This window comes from Stegodyphus dumicola, chromosome 2 (assembly GCF_044657685.1).
Source record: "Stegodyphus dumicola isolate Sdum_Otavi_A_Nest chromosome 2, ASM4465768v1".
Lineage (NCBI taxonomy): Eukaryota > Metazoa > Arthropoda > Arachnida > Araneae > Eresidae > Stegodyphus > Stegodyphus dumicola.
Genome location: NC_140769.1, coordinates 92,727,844 through 92,755,000, shown reverse-complemented (window position 1 = coordinate 92,755,000; position 27,157 = coordinate 92,727,844). Strand labels below are relative to the sequence as shown.

The 27,157-nt window shown below is 34.9% G+C and overlaps 1 protein-coding gene across 1 annotated transcript in view; it reads right to left on the bottom strand.

Annotated features, from left to right (window-relative positions):
- LOC146998517 (glutamate receptor-like) overlaps positions 1-27,157 on the bottom strand; it is a 98,028-nt gene that overhangs the window by 4,454 nt on the left and 66,417 nt on the right. The window lies entirely within an intron of this gene.

Below are 27,157 nucleotides of genomic sequence, written 5' to 3'. Positions count from 1 at the left end.
CAAGATGGGGGGGACTCATTTAAAAAACAGAGTTTTGTTAATCGATATTAAATTTTCGTTATACTGTTCTAGTACCTTTTTTTAAGAGTGCAAATTAATAACTTGCCTAATGTTGTTCATACTTTTATCTGCATATTCATAAAGAAATTCTTGAATTTTTTGAAAGATCAACAGAGAAACTCTTGGAAGCTAAACCGAGTATTGACATAAGTTAAATAATGCACAGCATAAACGAAATACATGCCACCATCATACATAATACTCAGAAATGTTGCGAGCACTTTAACGGACGGGAATCTTGAAAAACATATACATGGTTTATACACCACATTAGATAATGAAAAATCCATTCACATAGTGGAATGGACGAACTAAAAAACAGAACGTATTTATTGACAGAGTTCTTCTGTGCATTCCGTTTCTTTGCCTTTCCAAATATTTCTCAATATTGTTTTGAAGTATGTGTAGAGATTCCTGAACATTCCTAAAATTCATCCAATAAAATTTGTTAAAAAAATTATCTATAGGGAAGAGGAATGTTAGGATGAAATAATTTTAAATTTATGTAGCATGTAGTGTGCGCCTCTTTTTCTAAATAATAATTTTAAAATTATGTAGCATAATTAAATTATAATAAATATATTTTTAGTTGTGCAATCATTTAATATTTTAACAGTGATATCTGTCAATAAATAAATAAATGCAATTTTAAAATTTTGCAGCTTGAAAACTTCAGAACTAGTCAAGCATTTCGACGAATTAACCATTAGTTTAAAAAGGTTCATGGGATATTTTTTCAATTAAGAAATGAAAGAATAAAAGGAAATTGCGTTGTATTCTTGGTATGCAGATTTTAATTTAATAACTGAAAATCCTTTATACTAAATAGATATGATAGGCTTACTAAATTAAGGAATTAGTTCCCAAGATATTAGATGCAAAATATACAATTTTATATTTATAATGTGCAGCTCAAACTTACAAAGGTAAACCGTAAAAAATAAATAAAAATAGCTATAATCAGAAAGACAGCAATATTAAAGAAGGAATTAAGTGATCATAGGTACAAATATTTTGCAGCTTATTTCATGAATTTCCCACAAAATGTAATTCAACTATACTACAAAAAGAAGCTGGAAAAATTAAAATAAAATATAAAACCCTCTTTATTAGATGAAACGCATGTGATTATTCTCTTTATAAATACGTAACATATAACGTTAGAAACATCTTCGAATGTTTATAAAAATTGGTCTGGTATATTTAAAATTATATCGTTTGCACGTAGTATAAAGCATTTTAATTAGATTAAAAATGAGACAAAAGGCAAGTTATTAGGAAATACGAATACTTCTTTTAAACTGTTCAGTTTAAAAAAAAGCGTGTACTTTTAATATGAAATGATAAATCAGTAACAGCCAACTTTCACACACAGAGAGAAAAATTCGTGGTTGAGAGTGCAGACTCGGCGAATGACCGATTTTCTCTTTATTTTTAACAGTATTTATTATTATTTTAATTTTTTCAAAACTGTAGGACAGACGTTTCTAGTTTTTGGAGCTAAAAACAATTTAAAATAATAAATTTCAGTGTCTCAGCTAATTTAAAACCGTCAGGAGAAAAAAAAAATTGACAGAAAAAGAAGTTTTTATCGTTGAAATATCCTTCCTCAAACTAGAAAACATTTTTAATCTAATAATGATAATACTGCTTTTTCTTCTTGTATTTATTTTTGTGTATTTTGCAAATTAGTTTTTTGACTCAGTCTAAGTTGATGCAATGGTAACAACTAGTTTAATTTATTTGATTTTAAAGGTAAATACCTTAAAAAAATTCGTTCACACTCCCCCTGCTTAGTTTTAATTTAAAATAGTAAATAATTATTTTTTATTATCTTAGCACAATTATGCAGGATATTATTTTTCAGTCTTATATACATAAATATTTTAAATATTTTTAATGTTTAATTAATTTTAATCACACCCATATTTATCTATTATCAGTACATAAAATGCAAACTAAAAACAGCCGGAATAATTTTTTTCGATAACGCAAAAAAAAAGAAAATTAAAATGAATGCGTCTGATGTTTTACATTCATTGTCAAATACCACATTTAAATCCTTTAAACTAATAATATAATATTTAAAAACAGAGCAATCCAATATTCTTATTAGTCCAAAGGGCCTTTGTCCCTGAAGGAATATTGCTTTCGTTTTGCGATTTTGCGTTGAATCACTATAAATGTCCGTTTCACTTTTCAAACTGCTGCCATCAAATGCTAGAGTCCTGGATTATATTTGAAGAAATTAAATAATGAAAAATCTGCATAAATGTATGTATATTTCTCGCACTGTGATAAAACAACGGTAAATAGAACCATCGAATTTTGAATAACGTAATCCTCCTACGAATATGTGCATGTGGAAGACCAAATTTGAAAAGGATTTCAAAGAGAGAATTGGCAACACTCTACGGGGGGGGGAACCTTTTATCTCCAGCGCGCGGAACTGTGTATCGGAAATTCTAAAGATAGGCTCATTTTAAAATTATTTTGCGACATTGCTATTGAGCTGAATTTTATGGTTTAGTGCAAAGAACATGATATTGTATAAATAAAGATAACACACAAAACGTTAAAATAACACCCCTTTGGACGTAATTTAAAATCCGAAATCTTTCAGATTATAAAAATATTTTGATATTTATCAGTGGTAAAATCTTTATTAATAAAATAATTGGCCTTCGAGAATAGATTTCAGTCTTATTTTATAGACAGCGATAATGTAATTATTTTTGTTTCGCAAATCGCCTGCACATGAAAATATTTTTAAAGAAACTTAATAGTATTATGTAGCTCGTTACTAAAAGAAATACAGCATGATGAACTTGTTACACAAAAATTGTCATTTCATGTTACAATAATGTTGTATCTATCATCATATGTACAAAAGATGAAGTCTGGAATATGTCATTACTCATTTTTAGTCTACATATATTAAAATAATAAAGAATTTCGTAACTATCTGATAAAAGCGTGCAAAAGTTATGGAATGTATAGCTGTAACAATACTTAGTTAAATGTCTTATAATGTGACGTATAAGAAGGACATTAACAAGTCACGATAATCAGTGGCGTAGCTAGAACTCTTCGGCCCCTGTGCAAAAAATTTTCTTGCCCTCTCCCCCCAATAAATTTACTGTGCTTAAAAAAAGGGGCCAGAAAATCTAGATTTGCGGAGATTTTTGAATAAAATCCAGTAGGTTTTACATGCAAGTATATTTCAAGTTTTTATATAAAATCTGCGCCAATCCAAGTTTTTTTTCGCTTAATTTAGCAAGCTAGTAAATAACTGGTTATGTTATAGGCTGACAGACAACATGATAGGTAAACGTGTAAAAAAGAAATTACACTAATATATAGCGCTCTGTGATCAACTGAGCTTACGAACATGACTTATGCAATAATATACAAGTCATAAATAAGAACTTTTATAAAGTATACTTTTATGAAGTAAATGATTAATTTGTTAAATGTAAAACATATTTATCGTAAATTTCATAAAGAAAACTATTTGAACATGCAATTTTTGTAAAAACCATGTATGGGAAGGTTTTCCCCCCTTTCTTTTAAGAAAACTTTTTAGTACACTAAACTACTCGAATACATGATTTTTATACGTGTTTTAAGTTTAAATATGTAAATGTAGTTGAGCAGGACATTCATGGATCCCCTAAGCCGTCGGGCCCTTATGCGACTGCATTCCTTGCATACCCTTATTTACGCCACTGACGATAATGTTTGTTAGTTTTAGCGCGTGCCGCAGAAAATGATATGGGAGTCACATGCGATCTGAGAATCACCAATTTGTCATTACTGCGTAAATTGGGAATTTGCCACTCCGCGAGATTAAAATTCTTACGAAAGACTAGCATAAGGTATAATGTTACTAAACACGTTCCTAATACCAGTATAAGGAAATAAATTCGCTAAATAGCTTCTCCAAAGTTTTAGTAAAGGTAATAAGATCATCCAGAAAGAAACGCATGATCGCAATATTTAGGCCACTTTAAGTCTAAACGCCTCACACAGAAACACCATACCCATACTCCTTTCACAATATATGTAGCATTACCCAAAGTTCCAGAAGGAATCTGGATATCGAACCCGAATAATGAAACGTGATGTCATCATAATCGACTTTTCTATCGAAGGTCATTTACGTTCTTGAAACTTTATATTCTACTCAGGGAACAGGAAAAGTTACTCCTTTAATCTTCTAGAAAAGATAAACCGCAGATTATACCTACGAGGTGTGAGGCCCTAAACATGTTTGTAGTCTACATCGCATTCAAAACCTGTTAGCCAACCCAGAAAGAGAAGAGACAGTATTCCTCCAAGTTACATAGCGTTATAATGACTCATTTAACTCGTTATAATGCTGCCAACGGATTTCAATGTCTTCATGTAATTATATACATAGTTATTCTGTAGATGAGTATATATGGTATATGAAAGGTATAATATAAACTATATTAATGTTCTATTAAAAACTTATTAATTATATTAATTACAAATTTTATCAGGTAGTTATGTTACTAAAAAGGAAATAAAAATTTAAATTATTCAGAAGAACATATACTATTTTTATAATTGCCCCATATTTCACTACATATGCAATACACTTCTATCATTTAAATTTTAAGTTAAAAATCTTCTGCAAGGACCTGTAACAGCATTTGATACGGCGATTTACCGTGAAAAATTAATTAACAAATTTCCACTTCAAAATTGACTACAGTCTTAAAATAATTTGCGAAGGAAGACTAACTAAAAGATATTTTACTTCAAAATTGCTTTGAGAACTGGCAGTTTATCAGACTGAGTTGATGAGAAAGCTGTGGTGGCATAATCTATCAGCGATACAATCGAGTCGTGACATTCATTAGATGGCGTAATACATGTAAAAGACTGAACCATAGATATTTAGTATCAGAGTAGTGTACAAAATACTTGATATGATTAACTTAAATATCCTGAACTATTCGCAAGCGTACAAGCATTTAATCTAGTTTGGTTTTGATTTGTCATAAGCATAAGAAAAGCATCTGACTAATCGGGTAGAATTTATGAGTTTGTTGCTATCAAAAGGAAATAGGCTGATCTCATTGTTATACTTAAAATTTATACTTAAGAGTAATAAAACCAAATAAAGCTCCCAGAAATGGATTTTCCAAATATACAATGAACATTGTTATTTCTAAATCTATATAATATGTTTAGGTTTGACGGTTTAGTTTATTTGATTACGACAAAGCACTCAAAGGGTATTTGCCTAAAGAAAGGGATACCTAAAGGATACCTTCTTAACAGCTGGCTCGTATCCATATCACACATGGAGAAAACATCGGAAACGCCCTGTAGCCAGCCCAATTGCCAGTATTTGAACTTAGGTCAATTATCCCACTGTTTAAAGAATTTACCTGTCAACTGGTCATGAGGCATATAGACTTGAACGTCAAATGGTGGTAAATTAAGCTAAAAGATGTAAACTAACAAAGCCATGACCCTTTTCCAAAGAGGCAATTTTTGATAGCTTTCTTTTCACTCTTTGCTCATAAGGCCTTTTTCACTAGGACGAACCAGCAATTCGAGAAGATTTTGCGCATATTTGATGAGTTTCTTACAGCTCATTTAAAATGATTTCACACAGAATTTAAAGAAATCTAATGGTTCTTTTATATCTGAAGATACTAGCAATCCTGCGGCTCTTTCCGCGAATACAAACGGTATTTTTTGTGGTAATTTTTCGGATTTTGTGGACGTCTTCTATTCTGAACTTTCTGGTTCTTTTGCGGAATCACCGTCGCTTTCACATTCACTACCTATTACCTTGTTTTTTTTTTTTCTTTTCTTTTTACATCTTTTAATTCATCATTGCTTTTTTCCTCTCTGTCATCAATAAGTCTATACATCGGCATAATTTCGTCCTTCACTAACGAAACATCGAACTAATACCTTTATCATATTCCATGCTTACTGGGCTCTGCCCACTTTGAAATAATATTCTTTTTGCCCCGGCCCATCAGCGGCCGGGCGGTAAAGTCGCTGTACACTAGTAATTCGGGCTGAGTTTCAAATCTCGCGAACGGGCTGACTGCATGGGCGTTTTGTGGCTTTCCCCATGTGTAACGTGTATACGAGCCAGTTTCCCTTAGAAAGTCCTCGCAGAAGGCATCCCTTCCATTAGGCAGATAGCCCTAGTGTGCTTTGCCATAATCTCAATACACCAATAAGCTTCTTATTGCCACGACTGTTGAGTTCGAACTTACGACCACGATGTATGTATAGCAATAAATTTAAGACATTTATTTAAGATTAAATATTGGCAGTCGTTTTATACTCATGTATTGTTGAATATGAAGCAATATTGCCTAAATATATATCTTTACCGCTCGAATTATCGTGTCAGACCGAGTGGTGATTGAGAGTCACCTAGTGAGCGAGAGTCACCTGTCGAGTTACCGCATGAAATCAAATGGTGACCGAGAATCATCTCTCGAGCGTAAAAGTCACCGCTAAATAAGTATTAACGGAAATGAAACCAGTCTTTCCTTTCATCTCATACCTTCAAAATGTTTAGCCTCTAAAGACTGATAAAGGCTCTGACCAAATACTTCGTGTAGAACTTTCTAAGGGAAACCAGCTGGCATATACGGTACACATGAGAAAATCCGCGAAAACGCCCATGCAACCAGCCCATTTACTGGGATTCGAACCCCGGAGTGAACTACCAGTGTTCAGCGACTTTACCGCTCGGCCGCTGTTTCATCAGGAGGAAAAAAAAACATCTTTAGGTGACATCCATATACATCACTGGATAGACTCCTGAATCTTCAAATAATTCGACTGAGAAAATCATGGGATTCTCCATTTATGATACAATATGGTGTTCTATAACATAATTTAAATTTATACAACCATATAGTCTAAAACCAGTCGCTCTTCACTTTAATCTACAATGATATCGTTTTTCTTTTTTCTGTTAACACAAATTCAATTGATGGTATTTGCTGGTGTACACGTCCAAGTGTTTTCTCTTTGAACACCTAAATTCTTTGAAGTATCCTGAAAGTATATTCAAAAGCGTCCAACTTTTTTAAACATCTTGGTATGTCTGACAGCCAAATTTCCATGCACATTTTTGCTTAGTTTTCTTCTAAATTTTCTTCTTTCCTTCTACAGTTATTTTCAGTGCTCACACAAGAAAATTAAGACTTTTCGATTGCTAGACTTCCATAAATTTTGCATTCTTGTCAATTTTTTAAAATATCAGTTACATGAATTGCGTTTCAGCTGAAAACAGCTTTTCATTTTCTAGTCATTTTGACTAAAAATAAAGTTTAAAGCGAAGTCCAAAGGATAAATATTTTAATTAAAAGATTTTTCCTAAATGACAAAGAAATAAAACAGTCCAGCAGGGTTTATTCTGTACCACCGAGTGACCTGAGTCTTATATCGGCTGAAACAATCTAAATCATATTAAAGATCATGTTTTTTTATACAATCTATAGCGCGAGAGAAAAATTAGCTTCTTAAAACATTCTTTCTAAGAGGATTAATGTAAAAGATTATATATATATATATATATTTAAAGCTGGGACTTGAACCAAATTGTCAAACTTTTAAAGTTTAATTTACATGGTGGGTATAATTAAAGTTCCAATTTGAAATGGTTATAAAAGGAAAACTACCGGACCAAATGTTATCAAACTTGGGAATCGTGTAAAGGAGGTTATGGGAATTTCTTTTCCGCGAGAAAAAAACGTTTAAAAATTCACCACCAGGGGGGAAATGACGCTGTATACAATATTGTTAAATGAAATAAGACATGAAAACATCGGTTTAAAATGTGTTTAATCGTTTCCGAAGCGTGTTACAAAGCATGTTCAATGTAGCGTCCAGCACTTTCCGAAAGCAAGTTAAATCCTGTTACTGCATTCTCAACAGCAGCTCTTAGCATATCAGGAGGAATGTTACGGACATGTCAGTGTATCACATTTTTCATTTCTGCCAAATTATTTAGATTATCACCATAAACAGTGCTTTTGAGATAACCTCATAGCTAACAGTCACAGAAGTTTGAGGTCTGGAGGGAAGAGGGGAAGTGTTAGCCTGTAAGACGTTCATTCGTGAAATCTTTCCTAAGTAACTGTGCGGTGGGGCCCAGCCCTGCATAAAAATCGTTGTATCTAAAATGCCATGTTACTGCAGTTCATGTATCGCGAAACATTTTAACATTGACTCTTAAGTCACCTGCAATCACAGTGGTCCAGCTGTCGACTGCTCTTCAGAGAAATATGGTTCAGTTATAAAACTAGCTGTCATTCAACACTAAACGGTGTGGAATGACTGCTATGCAGTCGAATGCAGTAGAAGAATGCAATGGAACTAGACAGATAACATGAGGGATTTCCTTGGAACAAATAGATTAAAAGCGTTTTGAATCAGTATCTTCATGTTTTAGACCCGAACTCAGGCTTCAAAAATTACAAATTAGCGATCTGTAAGAAAACGATTTCCAGATTGTACGCAATTGTGCGAGAGATTTGCAATCTCACATTTTCTAATCGCTAATTCGTGGTTTTCACGGACGAATTTCTCACTTACACGGATGGCGCACTCGACTTTTATCGAATTTAACGCCTTTTAATGGTAATTTGCTTACTTCAAAGTTTCTTAAGGGTATACAATATATTAAACCCGTGTAACAAAAGTTTAAGTTAGATTCCGACCCATATTTCGTTTAACAATATTGCATACAGCGCCATTTCCCCCCTGGTGGTGAGGTTTCGAACTTTCTTTTTTTCGCGGAAAATAAGTTCCCATGACCTCTTTTACACGGTTACCAAGTTTGATAACATTTGATCCAATGGTTTTCCTTTTATGACCTTTTCAAAGTGGAACTTTAATTATAACCCCCCTGTATGTTATTAAATTTTAATTTGAAGCTATGCGTTATATGTATACCATGCGTAAGATTTTCGCTTTTATGGAAAAAATAAAGAATTGAAGCAAATATACTTAGGATAATGGACCAAAACTGAAAAATTTCCCCTCCCTCCGAAAATAAAATATTGAAACTTCGACCTTGAATTTATTGGATTATCCGAAATATTCAATTTGACTTATCTTCTATGTCGTAGTTCCGACAACAATTCCGTCAAAAATTCCAAATTACTGAAGCTGAAGTAAAAGGTTTAGAATATATTCACTGTATGTTAATAAAGTAATCAGAGTGTAATAAAAATAGGTTATAGAATTTACGCTGACACAACTTTTTGTCTGAATACACAACATGTAATGGAAGAGAAGGCTTGTAGAGATTTGTTTTTGACATGCCTCTAAAAGTGGATGTCATACTCCTTTTGTCTCTCCAATGTCGAAAAACTTTCCTTTCAGAGGCAACTTCAGTTTTTGGGAAAGTAAAAAAATCACAAGAAGACAAATTTGAAGAACATGCAGGACGATTGAGTATACATACTTATTTTCGGAACAAAACCGGTTCTCCGACTGGTTATTGAATAATGAAAACATGCATTGTCATGCAATACAAAACATTGGGTATACGTTTTCTGACTGAAAACGTAAGATTAAAAGTCATCTGCTTAATTCACAGCCATTTACAAGTCAACTGCTCGGGCAATTGCAGAATCGTTTTGATCTTGAGCTTGTAAGACAAACCTAATATCACTGGATTTAAACACTTCTTTAATCTTCCGAGAACGTTCCTTCTTTAGCTCATATTCCAAGAATATTAAGTGAATACAATTATTGCAAAAGAAATTGAATATTCATTTGCACTACGGCTTGGTAGTTTACTAAGGAGTTAACAAAACTTAAATTCTGCTTTTTGTGTCTAAGAATACAACAATATTTTAAATATTTACAAATAAAATATTAAATTGGAGATTTAATTGGAGCCTCACCAGTTGCCTAGCATTTGAAGATTGTTAAATACTAATTGTTTGTTGCGAAGTCTAACCCAGGCTGCATGGTTGGTTTTCGTAGTTTTCTAGGTTCTCTATGAAAGCATATTAATCAAATAGCTCCCATGTTCAAATAACCAATTAACCTAGTTCAAGCGCGATTTGCAAGTGAAGTTACTAGCAAAACCCGAATACTCATTAAAAATCATGTAGCTTGCCAATCGGGAGTAACATGAAAGATACGGCGCCAATAATTGAATTTCTGTTACGGTACGCTGTTTCTAAACTTAGATGGTCATTCCTTAATTAAACAGCCCACCAGCGGCCGAGCGGTAAAGACGCTGAACACTGGTAGTTCGGTCTGAGGTTCGAATCCCGCGAACGGGCTGGCTGCATGGGCGTTTTCGTGGTTTTCCCCATGTGTAACGTGTATACGAGCTAGTTTCCCTTAGAAAGTCCTCCACGAAGGCATCCCTTCCTTTAGGCAGATAGCCCTCGTATGCTTTGCCATAATTAAATAATCCAATCCAATCCTTAATTAAATAAAATTGATTTGTAACTTCTACTAGAGCTGACGGTAAGAATTGAAGTGTAAATAAATAATATCGTGTGCAATCTTCATTAATATAAAATTAAAAATATTTGCATAGAAAAATATTTTCATTCAGACAGAAAGTTTTTTGAAATATTTGCAATTACTTTATAAGACGGATTTATTAATAACCGTAATAATTACTTATTATATTACTGGTGATTAGGACTCAGTTCTTGACAATTACATTCTAAATTAGAATTTTAAGGATATAATGAAAATACGCTATGTGCAAAAATACATTTTAGGATAAAAAATGAGTTGATTTTTTATGTTTTAAAACTTCTTAAATTCATTTAATAAACATCATATCCTCGTTGTTAATTGAATCCAGAATGTTGGGTGTCATTTATATAATTAGTCTTACTTGTCCAGAGAATCTGCTGACTTATCCAGCCATTAAGTAGCTGCAGATCATTTCTACATAACCATTGAACTTCCATTAATTCAGTCTCTAGAGGGTTGTATGTTTATATCATAATTCGACTTTTACAAAAATGATTATTCAAAATCTTATGTTTCTATAAAAATATACTGTGCTTTAAAAATATGGATGACAGTATCAGCCGCTCTTTCAGCCACTTCATAAGCAACAGTTTGTTTAGAAATAAATTATGCAGTTAATGTCATAAATATTTTTATAAAATTCAAATAAACATCAAACGAAAATTCTCAGTTTTAGACAATTCGATTTGAAAGAAGTAAAGTAGCAGACGATAAAACGCCGAAGGAATTCGAAAATTAGTTATTAATTTGCATATTGAACGTGGAAAATCTATTAGAGAAACTACTGAAACAGTTAACTTCATATTAACAGTTTTCAATATCATTAAACGATATAAAAAAAATCATATGATTCAGGATAAAAGAAGACCTGGCCGACCATCAAAGCTATCCCATGGAATAAAGCGAATTATCGTTCGAAATATTTTAAAAAAATCCAAGAATGAGTGCTCCTCAAACTGCAGCTGATTTAAAAGCATTATATGGAGTAGTTGTTAATTCTGAGACTATTAGAAGAGTAATTCGATCTACTGGATATCACGGTAGAGCAGCCAGGAAAAAATTCTTCGTAAGTGAAAAGAATAGAAAACTCAGACAGGCTTTCGCAAAATCCAACATAAATAAGAATTCTGATTACTGGAATGAAGTTATATTTGCTGATGAGAGTAAATTTAATATATTTGGTTCTGACGGTAGAATCTTGGTGTGGAGAAAACCCAGGGAAGAATTTCGCAAACAGAACTTGGTGCCAACAGTAAAACATGGTGGAGGAGGAGTTATGGTATGGGGGTGTATGTCGTCCGCTGGAGTTGGTAATCTTGTTTTTATTGACAGTATAATGGATCAGTACAAGTATATTGACATTTTAAATCAAAATTTGAAATCTTCAGCACGAAAATTGAACCTTCATAACGATTTTAAATTCTACCAGGACAATGACCCCAAGCACAGTGCTTTGAACGTTAGACTCTGGCTGCTGTATAACTGTCCTGAAATAATAAAAACACCTCCACAATCTCCACAATTAAATCCCATAGAGAATATTTGGCAAGAATTGGAATCAAGAATTCGGAAACACACCATTTCTTCAAAACAACAATTAAAATCGGTGCTTCAAGAAGAATGGGGTAAAATCACTCCAGAAATCACAAAAAAATTAGTCGAATCCATCCCAAGAAGATTAAATCATGTTTTAAACGTAAAAGGAAATCCAACAAAATGTTAAAACCTTTAAAAAAGTAAAATTTTTGGATAAATATTTGATGGAAAAGTAAGTGTCCCATCACTTAAGTGAGCCATTTTCTGCTCCGTTCTAAACAATTTTATTTTTATTAAATTAATATTTTAATATTTTGAGAAAATGTATGTTATGTAACAATTGTTACTAAATTTAAGTATGAAACACACCCACAAAAAATTTTACATGTTTTTTAAATTTATTTTATTGCAGTTTCCTTTTGTAAAGCACAAGTGTCCCATCACTTTTTTGAGACACTGTAAATGAAAAATAATCCTTTTGGGCTTACACGTTTTACTTATTTGGGTTAATTAAAAATAAAATATAGTGAATGCACAGAAATTAAAGATTTGCACATGCCGGAAATAAAAAATATGAAATATGTATGGGTATTTATGCATGTGCTTGCAAAACGAATGTATCTGCTTTTAACAAAATACATAAATATTCATTAAATTATTTTCAAATGTATTTGAAATGAAGAATTTATTCATTTATAAACAACTGTGAAGAAATCTAATTATTAAATGTATCTAATTTATAATGATTATAAATGTTATCTAAATATATAATAACTTTAATATAGAATTGTAAACATAAATTGAAATCCTGTTGACAAATACGTTATAAAACTATTTAAGCAAGAATTGCTCGTACTGGAAAGCAATCTGTTAAAAGGCATTGTAAAGCAAATGCTATGAGATGCGCACTTAAGAAAGTAATAAAGAGTTTTGGAGTATGTATTGTTGAAATTAATGGTAAAAAAAATCTGATAAGTATAATTAAAAGAATTATTCCCCTTACATTTTATAATAACTCAGTTACAAGTTTTAAATAATACTTTAAAAAAATCCTTATTTTATTCCCTTTCAGAAATGTTCAGACAAAGTGAAATACTATTTAAAGTATTTAAAATAAAATAAACGTTAGTAAAACTTAGGATCCTTACATACTTCCCGCCAAAGTTAATTAGTTTGAAACTGAGGTCTAAAGCGACCTTGTTGAAAACTTTTAGCTCTAGAATCTAACGCGAGGCCAATCTTTTACAAACATTTCTCTCTAGAAACTAGAAATTAAAAAGTTGTTTTTACATTATCAACTCCATGGACAAGTAATTTTCATCTGTACTGCATCTATAAATAGGAGTTTCTTAGTTGACATCTGGTTCCTTCCAGAGATCTAGAAGGAAAACTAGTTTAATGAAATGTTACACAATCAAATGGCAACTAGCATGAATATTTATATTTCTCTTTTAAAATTCTTATTTCATTCATGACGTTATTTAATTATCTCCCCGTGCTCTCTGACATGTGTTATAAAGAAAAACACCAAACACGAGCGTGTCTATGTACAAGTGTTCAACACTACCGCCTGCAATCAAAACACTAACGTGTTAAAATTCAACATAACAAGACCTCAGAACACACCTTATATACATCTCTAAACCCTGAGGTACTATTCTGAAAAGTGGCTAACTCTGAAGTGTAGCGTCAGAGAGCCTAACTACATTCATTCAACCTTTAACACATATTCACAATAATTTGCTCTTTTTACAGTCACACCAATAAGTTAAAATTTTTGGCATTACTCTAATATTTTCACTTTTAAGATATCACAGTATTTCTTAACTTTTAAGATAACAGTTCACATTGTATATAAGGACATATTAACATGCCGTTAATTTTACGCATTTTAAAACATACATTAGTAGTACATTGTTAACTTCTATTCTTTTCCAAGCAAGTGCCAATTCTTCTACATTAAAATACTACATTTCAAAAGTCTTTCAGACTAAAACTTCTTTCTTGCCAGAATCTTTTAAATAAAATTTTATACAATAATTTTTTCAATTTTCTTAAGGTACCTTTCTCAAAGATTATCAATACTTTTACAATATTCACGTATTTACACCTTTCTATTATACATAAATTTTAGTTTTACTCGCGAGTAATTGAAAAACAATACCAAAATAGGTAACAACTCATTTCTCGCCTTTTTGGCGATAAAGGTAGGCCTCACATGAGGTAAAACTTCTTGAATTCTGCCACTTGCAGTAAGAATGAAAAATTAACTTAAGGTTTCAAAGTAACATAAAGTTTTACTTATCTTTGTGATATTCAGACATCCTTTTTCTGCCCAATCCTGGAAAGTGGCGAAGACTACCATCTGGTTTGTCTTCCTTCTTGTGCAGGTTCGCCCTTCGGTTCCTTCCTCCAAGAGCTTTCTTTTTCTTCCAGTTCGGTCACCCTTGAAGACCTTCTTTTTAGCATCTGCTTGAGGTCTCGGCCGTTTGATGGCAGCTGGTCTTGGCGGAACCGGGACAACTCTCTCTCGTTGTTGCCTGAATCTCGTTGCTGGCTGTTCAATTCAAAAAATCGTTAGTAAAGGCCTTCCCCATAGTGAAAGATCGCGCACGGCTGGAAGCCGAACTATATAGTTTCTATCAACGGGATACAGCACAATCGACGGACTTTATTTTACGAAAAATCAAGCTAACGGATATGCTGTATGGAAAAAAACCCGATGCGGAGATAATTGAAATAATATTACCAAGATTGTTACCCGCTGTCCAAGACTACTTTGAAATTAGAAACCCAAGCACGTTGCAGGAACTTTTCGAATTGGCGGTGAAGTTTCAAAATCGCAGAATAGCGGAAAAAGCGAGAGGGGAAACATATTCTCAATATACCCGAAGGAAGGAGGAAACCAGAAATGGAAATCGCTCATATGGAGGAAAGAACTATCAAGCTAACGCATCGAAACTCGAAGGTCAAGGCCCAAAAAGAAAATTTGAAAATAAGCATCCGCGTACCCAGAAGACACAGATTGAAAGGAAAGCTTTAAACGAGTAGAGGGGCCTGTGAAAGGGAGGGTCCAGACCCCGGAAGTTTTAAAAAAACCCTCAAATAGACATCTAAACACGGTCATCGTAAAAAACTCACAGCTACCAATTATACAAGTCCTGGTTGGCGATGTACCAGTAGAAGCCCTCATCGATACAGGAGCAGAAGGAAATTTTATGAGTGAAAAGTTCTTCAAAAAGAATTTTTATAGGATACGACTCTTTAAAACCAGAAATACGGAAATTATAGCGGCGCAAGGAAAAACATGTCACTGCATCGGGAAATTATCATTAAACTTACAGGTAAAAGAGGAAAATCTCAAAGTATTAATTTTTGTGGTGAAAGACCTACAACACTCTCTTATTTTAGGTATGGACTTTTTAAGGGCCGCGAGGGCCAAATTAAATTTTCAAGATAGTTCCGTGGTGTTGGAGATGGACCAGAGGGTGGTGGAACCTGTGGAGACACCTGAATTGGACCTTAGCCATCTGAATGACCGGGAAAGTAAAGCAATACAGCAAGTGGTGAGTAATTTTTCTCATTTGTTTTCAGAAAAACCAGGAAACTGCCAAATCGTGACTCATAAGATTCAGTTAAATGCCGAAAAACCTTGTAGGACTAAACCGTATCGTTATGATAAACAAAAAGACCTAATCATCGAAGAACATATTCAGGAGATGTTAAAGAATAAAATAATAACGCCCATAAATAGTGAATACGCGAGTCCAGTCGTACTATGTAGGAAAAAGAACGAGTTTCCTCCTTCGGATAAAAGGGCTTGGAGGTTTGTTATTGATTACAGAAAACTAAATAGCATTACTAAATTTCCAGTTTACCCTTTGCCGGTTATATACGAGATCATTAGACAGATCAAATCGACGAGATATATGTCTACTTTGGACTTAACGTCTGGCTACTATCAAATAGCTATGAGACCCGAAGGTATACACAAAACCGCGTTTATAACAAAATCGGGCACTTATGCATTTTTACGCATGCCCTTTGGGTTGTGTGGGGCCCCATCAACATTCCAGAGAGCTATGGACATTGTTCTAAAGCCTGTCCTAGGAAAATCAATTTTAATTTATCTAGATGATATAATTATAACGAGTAGTACGTTGGAACAACACATTAATGACCTCGAACAAGTTTTTAAATTATTAAAAGAGGCCGGTCTTACAATTAACGCCTCAAAATGCAAGTTCGCAACTAAAGAACTTAAATATCTCGGTTATAAAATTTCGCAAAAGGGTATAGAAACGCAAGATTCAAAAATAAAAGCTATTAAGAATTTCCCACCGCCCAACACCGCCAAGAAACTTTCTTCTTTCCTTGGATTATGTTCTTACTATCGATCTTTCACAAAAGATTTCGCTAATATTGTTGAACCACTCTTAGTAATCAAAAGAAAAAAGAGTAAATTTACGTGGACAGCGGAAGCTAACACAGCTTTTGAAAGATTAAAAGAAGCGCTTATTAATGCCCCTGTTTTAAAATTCCCTGAGGGGGACGAAAACCTGGAAATTGCGGCAGATGCATCAGATTATGCGGTGGGTGCGGTTCTTATGCAAAATAACCATCCGCTGGCATTTTTTAGTAAAACATTGAATCAGACACAAAGGAATTATACAGCTACAGAAAGAGAAACATTAGCCGTATTAATGGCTGTACACAAATTTCGAGTTTATTTCGGCAAATCGCCAGTAACAGTCTTTTCGGATCATGCGGCTGTTGGTAGACTTTACTCGGGGAAAAATCTAACGCCCAGGTTAATAAGATGGGCTTTAAAACTCCAAGAATATAACATCACAATAAAATATAAACCGGGTAAGGAAAACAATGTAGCTGACGCACTTTCTCGTATAAAACTGGACGAGGAAGGAAATGAACTTAAATGCGCTGTGTTGACTTCAAAAATTTTAGATTCTAGAGATACGGTTATTACTGAACTGAAAGCTGATCCTGAATTTGGAAATATCTATGCTTATTTGAAAGACCCCGAAAGCTTTGAGCATACAGATATCGATGCGATAAGAAATAGAGCAAAAAACTATGAAATAATAGATAATTTATTATTCTATACGAAAACAACAAACGAAAATCTTGAGTACAAGCCAGTCATCCCAGCCTCGCTTCGATTAAGCATTTTGAAGGAGTTGCACAAAAAAAAAAAAAACAGCGGGCCACCTAGGGGTCAGAAAGACTTTAAAAAGGGTACGCGAGGCGGTATATTTCCCGCAATTATACAAAATAGTAACGGCGTATATCAGGTTCTGCAATCAATGTCAGTTAATAAATGATATTAATTACAGCCCGGCCGGGTACTTAAATAGCATTTGCGCTACATTTCCGAATGAAATTTTAGGCATAGATCTTCTTGGTCCCTTCCCCCAGAGCGAGTTAAATAAAAATCGTTTTCTTTTAGTAATAGTAGATCATTTTTCAAAATGGATAGAAATTGTTCCTCTTAAACGCGCGTCGGCCAAAACAGTCGCAGATGCATTCTTACACAGATACATTTTAAAATACGGTGCACCGATAAAAGTCATTAGCGATAACGGAAAACAATTCATTAGTCAAATATTTGAAGACATATGCAATGGACTTGGCATACGCCATATCAAAATGGTTCCGTATAGACCACAGGCTAACATAGCAGAAAGAGTTAATAAAAACATTGTAAAAATAATTCGCAGTTACGTTAGCACACATCACAAGCGCTGGGATGGCTACATAAATGAATTAGCTTATGCTTCAAGAACGGCACATCATGATACTACAGGAAAAACTCCAGCGGAATTATTTTTAGGCAGAAAGTTAATTACGCCTTTAGATAAATTATTCTTTGTGCAACAAAGAGAGCAGGAGTTTAAACAACAAGATGTGCAAAAGTTGATTGATCAAGCACTTAAAACCTCGGATACGGCAAGAAATAGACAAAAGTTATATTATGATAGAAAACGCCGTGAAGCAGATTTTAAAGTTGGGGATAAAGTATTGAAGCGGAAATTTTCTTTATCAAGTGCCCCAGACAATTTTATGGCAAAGCTAGCTCCAAAGTTTGAAGGCCCCTATGTAATTCAGGAAATCAAAGGAGTAGTCTTATATCTTAAGAACGACAGAGGGGAAATCTGTAAAGCAAGTCCCGACCAGGTGAAAAAATACTATAATCCAAATGATTTTGAAATCCTTAAAAGTTTCTTGCAGGACTGAAGTCTAAACGAAGTAGAAGAATCAGAGACTACAACAACTATTCCACCACCCAAGAAACAGAGAACTGAAGAGAGACCTAGCACTTCTACAACCCGGACGTCGGTATCAAAAAGAAAAATGATTTTCAAACTCCCGCGTTTAAGAAAAACAAAAATACAGATGAACCGGGTAAAGAAACCGTGGTAAAGAGTAAAACACCACCTACAAAGGATAGCATGAGAAATTGCACATCAAGGAGAACACGCACACGGCCACAGAGTCAGGTGCCAGCAAGGCCGCCGTTCCGGAAACTGAAACGCCAACAGGAGGCACAGAAGTACGAGGAACAGAAGAAATTCAAGGACTCCAGACCGGAGGACGTCAAGACCAGCCGTCCCAGGCAGAAACGCAAAAGCCAACAACCAGACGATTACTCCGTCAAGAGGCCAGCATGTAGAGGACGCAAAAGAAAGATCAACGGGGACGACAATTGGAGATCAACAAGGAGAAGATTGACATCCATGAAACCTCTAACTTGGGATCAATTTTGCCAAAAACGGATGACGGAGTTTCAAGCATCGAAAACTCAAAGATAAGTTAAAACCTTCTATAAATATTTTTCTCTTTTGTTCCGAAATGTTATGCATAAGTACAAAGTTCTATGTTTTGACGAAAGTCAATATGTCTCGGTTGAGACTTAGTTTTGTTTTACTTTATTTAGCTAAGGCAAAAGTATTATTTTAAGTGTAAAAGCTAAAAACAAGCATTTTCTGTTGGTCGAAAGACTAATTCTGTTATGTTAAAGCCAAAATTTGGCCGGAGATAAAAATAACTTCGTATTCTTGTATTAATAAGAATTTTACTTTCAGTGCCGCCAGCTTGGCGAAGAATGAGTAAAGTAAAAATTTATTTTCTCTTATTCATTTTATGGTAAATTGTAAAAAGCATATGTATTAAAATTTTGTAAATGTATGTAAATACTTGAAGGTTATGTAAAAGTAGAATTTAGTCTAGAAGCATAAAATTGTAGATGCTAAAAGTGAATGCTTAAAAGCAATGAAGTCAAAATCTAAGTATTAAACTGTAAAGTCATGCTTTAGAGCGAAAGCCTGCATGTTTAAAGATGAATGAGGGGGAAGTTAGAATGAATGTGTTTTGTAGGGTTCTCCACCTACATTTGAATTTTTAAGAATATTAAAGTAGCTCATTGAGTTGTAGAATGTCGAGTAAGGTGTGTCTATTTGGTCGTTGAATTCTAACAAATCATGGTGGTTAGGGGAAGTGTTGTAAGACTAAAACACGAATATTCCCGTTTGACACCACACACGGTGGAGAGCCAGGGTAAAGTTAAATTAATGCTTGAAAAATTGAATGAATGTGAATTAAGCAATAACTAAGAAAAACGAATCGTTTAAAAACAAAAATTTATTGTATCAAGAAAGTGTAAATTATAATGTATGTAGAAAGATACTGATACTTATTCCTTCCAGATGCTGGAAGGAAAGACCAAGATTGATTGATGAAGTCCAGGAAAAGTTGCTGTAAGAAGAAAGCTTTGTAACGAGCAACAGAATTTTAGTATAATTGTTACATAAGATTTTTTTTTTTTTTTTTTGTGTGTGTGTGTGTGTAAACGAGGTTCTCGCAAGTTAGTTCAGAATTAGAGAAACTTACAACAGGTCGTTTGTAGGACGTGCTTCCAAGTTTTCCAAATTCTGGCAGCGGCAAATGTAGGGTTTATATTTATTTTAAATAACATTTATTTTAAGTTTAAACTATCTTTCCTGTCAAGCCTCACTTTCCCCTGGAACTGCCAATGCCAGAATATGTAAATTTTAGTAGAACGCGCAAGCATTCAAATTATCAGCGGAAGTATTATGATTTAAATAGAAGGAAACGAGTTCGGTGTGTGATATTCTTACTTAGCGAGCGCGGAGGTAGTTAGCGAGAATTGAAGAACCCCGCGTTGCGGCCTATGTGCTTGGCGGGAAGTAGTGGTAATCGTTCCAGTGAGCTTCAAGTCTGCTGGATTAGCAGCGGTATTGTAAAACGCAGTGAGTTAGTTATTTTAGAGAGCCTCGTAGTTAGAATCTTGTCTTTACTTTCTTTTCAGGTTATTATTTTTATTTGACTGCCAAGTTGGCACAGTCTGTAAGCGTCAAGAGGACGCAATTGTAATTTATTAAGTTGAATAAAAAGGGACTTAAACCCTTCACTAGGCTCTATCTTTTATACAAGTTTTCACAGTCACCTCTTGGTTGCGTGCAAGTTGGAGGCGCGCAACGTTATAAGTTTTCTTTTTTGCTTTTTTAATTAATTTTTCTATATCGCCCATTTTAAATTCTGGGGCTCTTTGTTGAACATAAAATAATTTATCTAACGGCGTTATAATCTTTCTGCCTAAAAATAACTCAGCAGGAGTTTTGCCTGTCGTATCATGTTTTGCGGTCCTAAGGGGGAAAGCTAATTCATTGACATAGTTATTCCAGCTTTTATGAAAATTTTTAACATAACTACGGATAATTTTCACTATATTTCTATTGACCCGTTCCGCTATATTTGATTGCGGCCGATACGGGACCATTTTTAAATGACGTATGCCCAGTTTTTGGCACATGTCTTCAAATATATTACTTACAAATTGAAGACCATTATCCGATATAACTTTTAGGGGCGGCCCGTATTTTAAAAGATATTTATTTAAAATAGAATCAGTAACTAATTTCGCGGAGGCTCGTTTTAAAGGAACAATTTCGGTCCACTTACTAAAATGATCAACCATAACAAGGAGATACCGACTTTTATTTAACTGACTTTTTGGGAAAGGGCCCAATAAATCGATGCCAATTATTTCATTTGGAAATTCCGATTTAATGCTATTTAGAAACCCGGCCGGGCGGAAATTAATAAAGTTAACTGCTTGACATGTTGGGCAGGACTGGACATACGCCCTTGTTACCTTTTGCAGCTCAGGAAAATAAACTGCTTCGCGTACACGTTGGATGGTTTTTCGAATACCAGCATGAGAAGCTAAAGGGGAGTCGTGTAACTCCTGCAGTAAATTTAATCTAAGACTAGCTGGGATAACAGGTCGAAATTCGTTGTTGGAATTCGTAGTTTTTGTATAAAATAATAGACCATCTATTAGTTCGTAATGGACCGCCCTATTTCTTATCGCCACAATATCTTGGTGGCTAAAATTTTCAGGATCCTTTAAATAATCATAAATATTTTTAAATTCAGGATCCTTACCCAGTTCGGTTATTACAGTTTCTCGGGAATGTATCGTACATGCTGTGAGCATTGCCACCTTTACAGTATTACCTTCTTCATCTATTTTTATTCTGGATAGGGCATCTGCTACGATATTTTCCTTTCCGGGGGTGTGCTTAGTTACCAAATTATACTCTTGTAACTTGAGTGCCCATCTTATTAACCTTGGGGATAAATTTTTCCCTGAGTACAATCTAGTTACCGCCGCATGATCAGAATACACTGTTATTGGCTCCCTTCCAAAATAGATTCGGAACTTTTGCACTGCTAACAGAACTGCAAGTGCCTCTCTCTCAGTCGCGGAATAATTTCTTTGTGCTTGATTTAAAGTTCCACTAAAAAATGCCACGGGCTGCTGATTTTGCGAAAGTACAGCTCCTACCGCATAATCCGAAGCATTCGCTGAAATTTCTAAATTCTCATCGTTTTCAGGAAATTTCTAAACAGGGGCTTGCGTTAATGCTTGCTTGAATTTTTCGAAAGCACTATTGGCATCGGCCGTCCACGAGAATCTTGTCTTTTTCCTTTTTAATTTTAACAATGGTTCAGCAATAACTGCAAAATCTTTTATAAAGGACCTATAATATGAACAAAGTCCTAGAAAAGAAGAGAGCTTTTTCTCCGTATTTGGCGACGGATACCTTTGCACACCGATTATTTTTGATTCGTCCGTCTCGATTCCTTTCTGAGATATTTTGTAACCTAAGTATTTTAATTCAGGGGCTGCAAATTTGCACTTTTCGACATTAACTTTTAGACCGGCCTCATTTAATAATGAAAACACCTGTCTTAAATCCTGTACATGTTGGTCCAGATTATCACTAGTAATAATGATATCGTCTAAATAGATAAATGTGGTCTTTTTGCTAGAACAGGCCTTAGCACAATGTCCATACATCGCTGAAATGTTGCCGGTGCCCCTGGAAGTCCAAACGGCATACGCAAGAATGCATAAGTGCCAGACTTGTTTATAAAAGCATTCTTAGGCACATCTTCTGGTTTAACACCTATTTAAAAATAACCAGTCGTTAAGTCTAACGTAGTCATATATTTCGTAGAAGTTATGTTCCTTAAAATTTCTTCAATAATAGGTAATGGATATACCGGATATTTAGTCATGGAGTTTAATTTACGATAGTCAATTGCAAAACGCCACCTTTTCGGATGTGTTACTGTATAGTCATTATTTTTCTTGCATAACACAACCGGGCTAGCATAACTACTGGAGATGGGCGTTATGATCTTTTTACGTAACATATCTCGAATGTGCCACTCTATAATTTTTTCTTTATTCTTATCGTACCGATACGGTTTGTGGCGAACTGGCAGTGAATCTCCAGTGTCGATACTATGGTAAATAACTTGAGTAAATCCGGGAATATCACTAAATAACGAAGCAAATTCACTTACCACTTGTCGAATTTTTTGTTGCTCTCCCTTAGGCAGGTGGTTGAGGTTTAATGTGGGTGGTTCTCTTTTTTCTTCCAGAACTGGTTGCATGATCAGCTTAAGGGACGTTTGGTTGAAATCCAGCGTTGCTTCTGCCTCTGAAAGAAAATCTATCCCTAAAATGACATGTGCTTGTAAATTTTTTACGATAAAAAACATGATCTTTACTTGCTCGTCCTTAATGCGAATATATAATGGTATTTTACCTATGCATTTGCATCTTTCTCCCTGCGCAGCTAACTCTGTCGTATTATCCGAATTATATATTCGGTATCTACGGAAGTACTTCCTAAAAAAAATCTTCTGCCACACAGGAACACTGCGCGCCTGTATCCAGGAGTGCGGTGGCTGGGATGTTGTTCACTAAAACTTCAATCTTTGGAAGAGTCAAATTTTTCACAATAACTGTATTTAACTTGAAGGAAGAGGGGTTTTCTTGGCCTTCGGATTTCCGCATCCTCCCGTTAGCAGAAATCCGTTTTAGTTTAAATTTTCTTTCTTCCTTTCCATGCCTTCCTTCTTTTTCCGCTGGCCTTCAGACTTTTTTTCTGGTTTACTATTGAACTGTCGACGTTCGCCGGTTGTTTTTGGATACTCAGGTTTCCTTGCCCACTGATTCGATTTGCTTCCGTAGCCGTGTTATTGCCTTTGCTGTGGTCTTGGCGCACTAAAATTGGCTTCGTTGCTCATACTGGCGTCTTCTTTCAATGTCCGCCGTTCTTCTACTTTCAAACTGGATTGCTAGCTCAAATAACTTTTCCAGTGTATTCGGATTCCTTAATTCAATAAAGTCTTGTACTTGGGGAAGTAACCTCGGCAAAATCACTTGGATTATCTCAGGATCCGGACGGCTTCATACAAGAGTTTAAAGACGTGAATTTTTCTTAAAATAAAGCTTGAGAGATTTTCAATTCGTTGCTGGTATATGCTGAAGAGTTCCGCTTCTAATTTTGAACGATTTCTTACGACAGGGAAGGCTTTTACTAAGGCAGTCTTGAAATTTTCGTAAGTATAGGTGGGGCTTCCCGCTTGACCCAAGAGGTTTCTGCCTATACATTTGAACCAATTAAGCGCTTGGCCCCTCAAAGCGCTGGTAGCTAAGGTGACATTCTGGAATTCATGGATTGGATACAGCATGCAGTGGTCATCCAATTGTTCCAAAAAACTGGTTACCGGTGAGTTTCCATTGAAGGTTGCTTCTGGTTTCATCGATGCGCGCATGGTCTGGACGATGTACCCAAATCCTTCCAGGGCGGCAGCTGGCATTTCTGGATTCTGAGCTCCTTCTGCAGGCACCACAGGTTCTTCTTGAAACTCGGCCATGGTTATTCTTCTTCGTCGGGCGCCACTATCAGGACTTGTGTTCCTCTTTACTTGCCTTGGAAACATGAACTGTCCTGACTCGGAACAGGGAGCTTACTCAAGCAATATTCAATAAATTGTGAAGTAGACAATACACACAGGAAGGGTATACGAAACCCTTTATTTTTCTGTCTTTACAGAGATTTCCGGAACTTCGGAATAAAACTACTATGGCAAGCGGCCTGCTTCTAATAACTCCTTCCTCTCTCTTGCTTGGCAGAAAGCCACACCTTGCGTAGTTGGCGTTAGCAAGACAAATTTGCATAAATAAGTTAAAGCTTTTAATTCTGGCCGGAAGTAGAAAATAAGAAGTGATAGTAAAGATTTAAAATAAAACAAACTTTAGTAAAACTTAGGATCCTTACAATGTAATTAACGAAAACTTGTGAAAATATTTCATTTAAATTAAACCATTCTTAGAAAACTGTTCTGCGAAAAGTACAGCATTTAATTCCATTCGGAATTAAATACAATTCTGAATGGAATTAATTAATTCCGAATGGAATTAATTATTAAAATAAAATTCCATTCGGAATTAAATGTTGTTTAAAAATATGTTGTTTTCATATACTTAGGACTCTGAACTGTTGTAGAAAAAGAAAATGTATACATTTATATGTATATTTACGACGTAATTACAAAATATTTACATCCGATCGCGTCAAAACCCATTGAACTTAATGGTAAATGACCCAATATTTTGGTCCCCACTTACCATCCGAGAACGATACGTTCGTGTTGAAGGGCGCCCGGACTGAAGTGTTCTATCCGTAACGATCTTGAATCACTTTTCGAACGTTGGAATCGTATGGTGATGTAAGGCATAACTGAATGAAGCAATTAATATGGCAATATTTCTTATGTACGATTAAAAATGATGATGGTACAGGCACTCAGGGATAACGTAGCCGGAGAGTAAATCAGCAATAACAGGCAGGAACCGTGCGATGAGAGTAGCGTCAGGTGTTAAAGACGTCGTGGCTGGGCGGTTAAGAGGCTGTCTGGTCTAACTTTGCAGCAGGTCACATGACAGGAGTGTCCAATGGTAGAAGAGAGAAGTACTTTACAGATTGAGAGCTGAGGGGTCCCATGCAAGCAGTGATTTTTGTAGTTTTTAATATGTATTTGGACTTTGAAGATTTTTCAGAATTTTTTTTTCTTTTCTTCTAAGTATGCATTAATTAAAGATGTTGGCTTCTTCCCAGATATTGAATAAAATGAATAGTTTTTCCATGGGTGTGTCTGCTGCTTTGAGTTGTTCTATGTTGGATCTGAGAAGTGTGAAGAATTTAAATATGTTACTGTTACCAAAGCTAGAGTTTAATTCTTTTAATGTAGTAAATATGTCATTGAAATTGTTGTGACTTGGTGGATTGTTGCTATTCTGGTTTCTGGTGTTTTGACTATTATTTGAGGTAGCTTGTGCATAACTTTTACCTTGTGTGAATGTAGCTGTTTGTGAAGTTGTATTTTTTGGAGTGAAAGTGTAATTAGGTGAGCTGTTAGTGTTTCTGCGTGTGTTTTGGGGGAATTTCTCGCAACCGCGATAAGATACTGGGTGATTTTTGGAGCAATTTGCACAAACTGGGTTATCAATTTTTCCTGGTGTAGGGCATTCTAATGTTTTATGGTTTTTGGCACATTTGACGCATCTTGGCATGAAGAAACAATTATCTGAAGAGTGATGAAATCTTTGGCAATTGTGGCATTGTGGTGGAATGTTTTTGCTAATGTATCTTTCAATTGTGATTATGAACATGCCTAGGTGTGTTTCACTGTAAATTTTTTCGATGTTGGGTGTTTGCATAAGTTGTACTTGAAAGAGTGTCATGGGTTGTTTGGTTTTAAAACGTGTTAATTGAACTACTTTGTAGATTGTGTAGCCTAAGTTTGTGAGTTCAGTTGAGATTTCTTGTGTGTCTGTTGTGATAGGTAGGCCTCTGATAACAACTTTTATCGGTCTTTTGTGCTTGGGTGTAATGACATAGTGTACTATGTTGTGTGCTTTTAAATCTAATGTTCATTGTCTGTGATCTTCTGTTGTGCATGGGAGCAATTTGATGTATTCGCCGCTGATTTTTCCGTAGAATTTAACTTGTGTAAGAGTAGAAAGTTTTTTGAGATATTGGTTGTGAGTGGCGCCATCTTCCGGCTTAATCAAAATTGTGTGGGATTACTGTAATTTACCTGACTATTAGTGAGTGTATGACTGTTGTTAATTGCTTGTGGTGATTGAGTGGTGTTATTACTAGTATCTCAGTGTGTGTTCGACTGAGATAAAGCATTAAAACTATTTTGGGTAGGAATTACATTTGCTGGCAGATTTTTGGGTACTTTGGCTGGCTTAGTAGGTTTCTGAAATCCATCTGGGTCTTTTTCGCTGTCCGAATTTTCATCTTGTTTGCGTTTAGAGTTAATGTTTGGGTGCGTGTAGCTTGCATGAGATAAAGCAAAATTTAACTTACCCCTCAGCATAGCCAGTTCTTTCTTCTGTTTTTCAAGGATCTTTCTCATAGTCTGTGTGGTAATCTCTGTCCGTAACAGGTCGTCCTGCTGATAGTAACTTGAGTGTATCCACATTCGATAGTATACCAGCTTCTAAAGACGCGATTTCTTGCCTGAGCGTAGCAATTTCTTCATCCGTAAGAGCATGGTTGTTGTCCTGGTCCATATCAGTGGCCGCCGTATTCGAGGTGTCCGATACCGGATCCGTGAC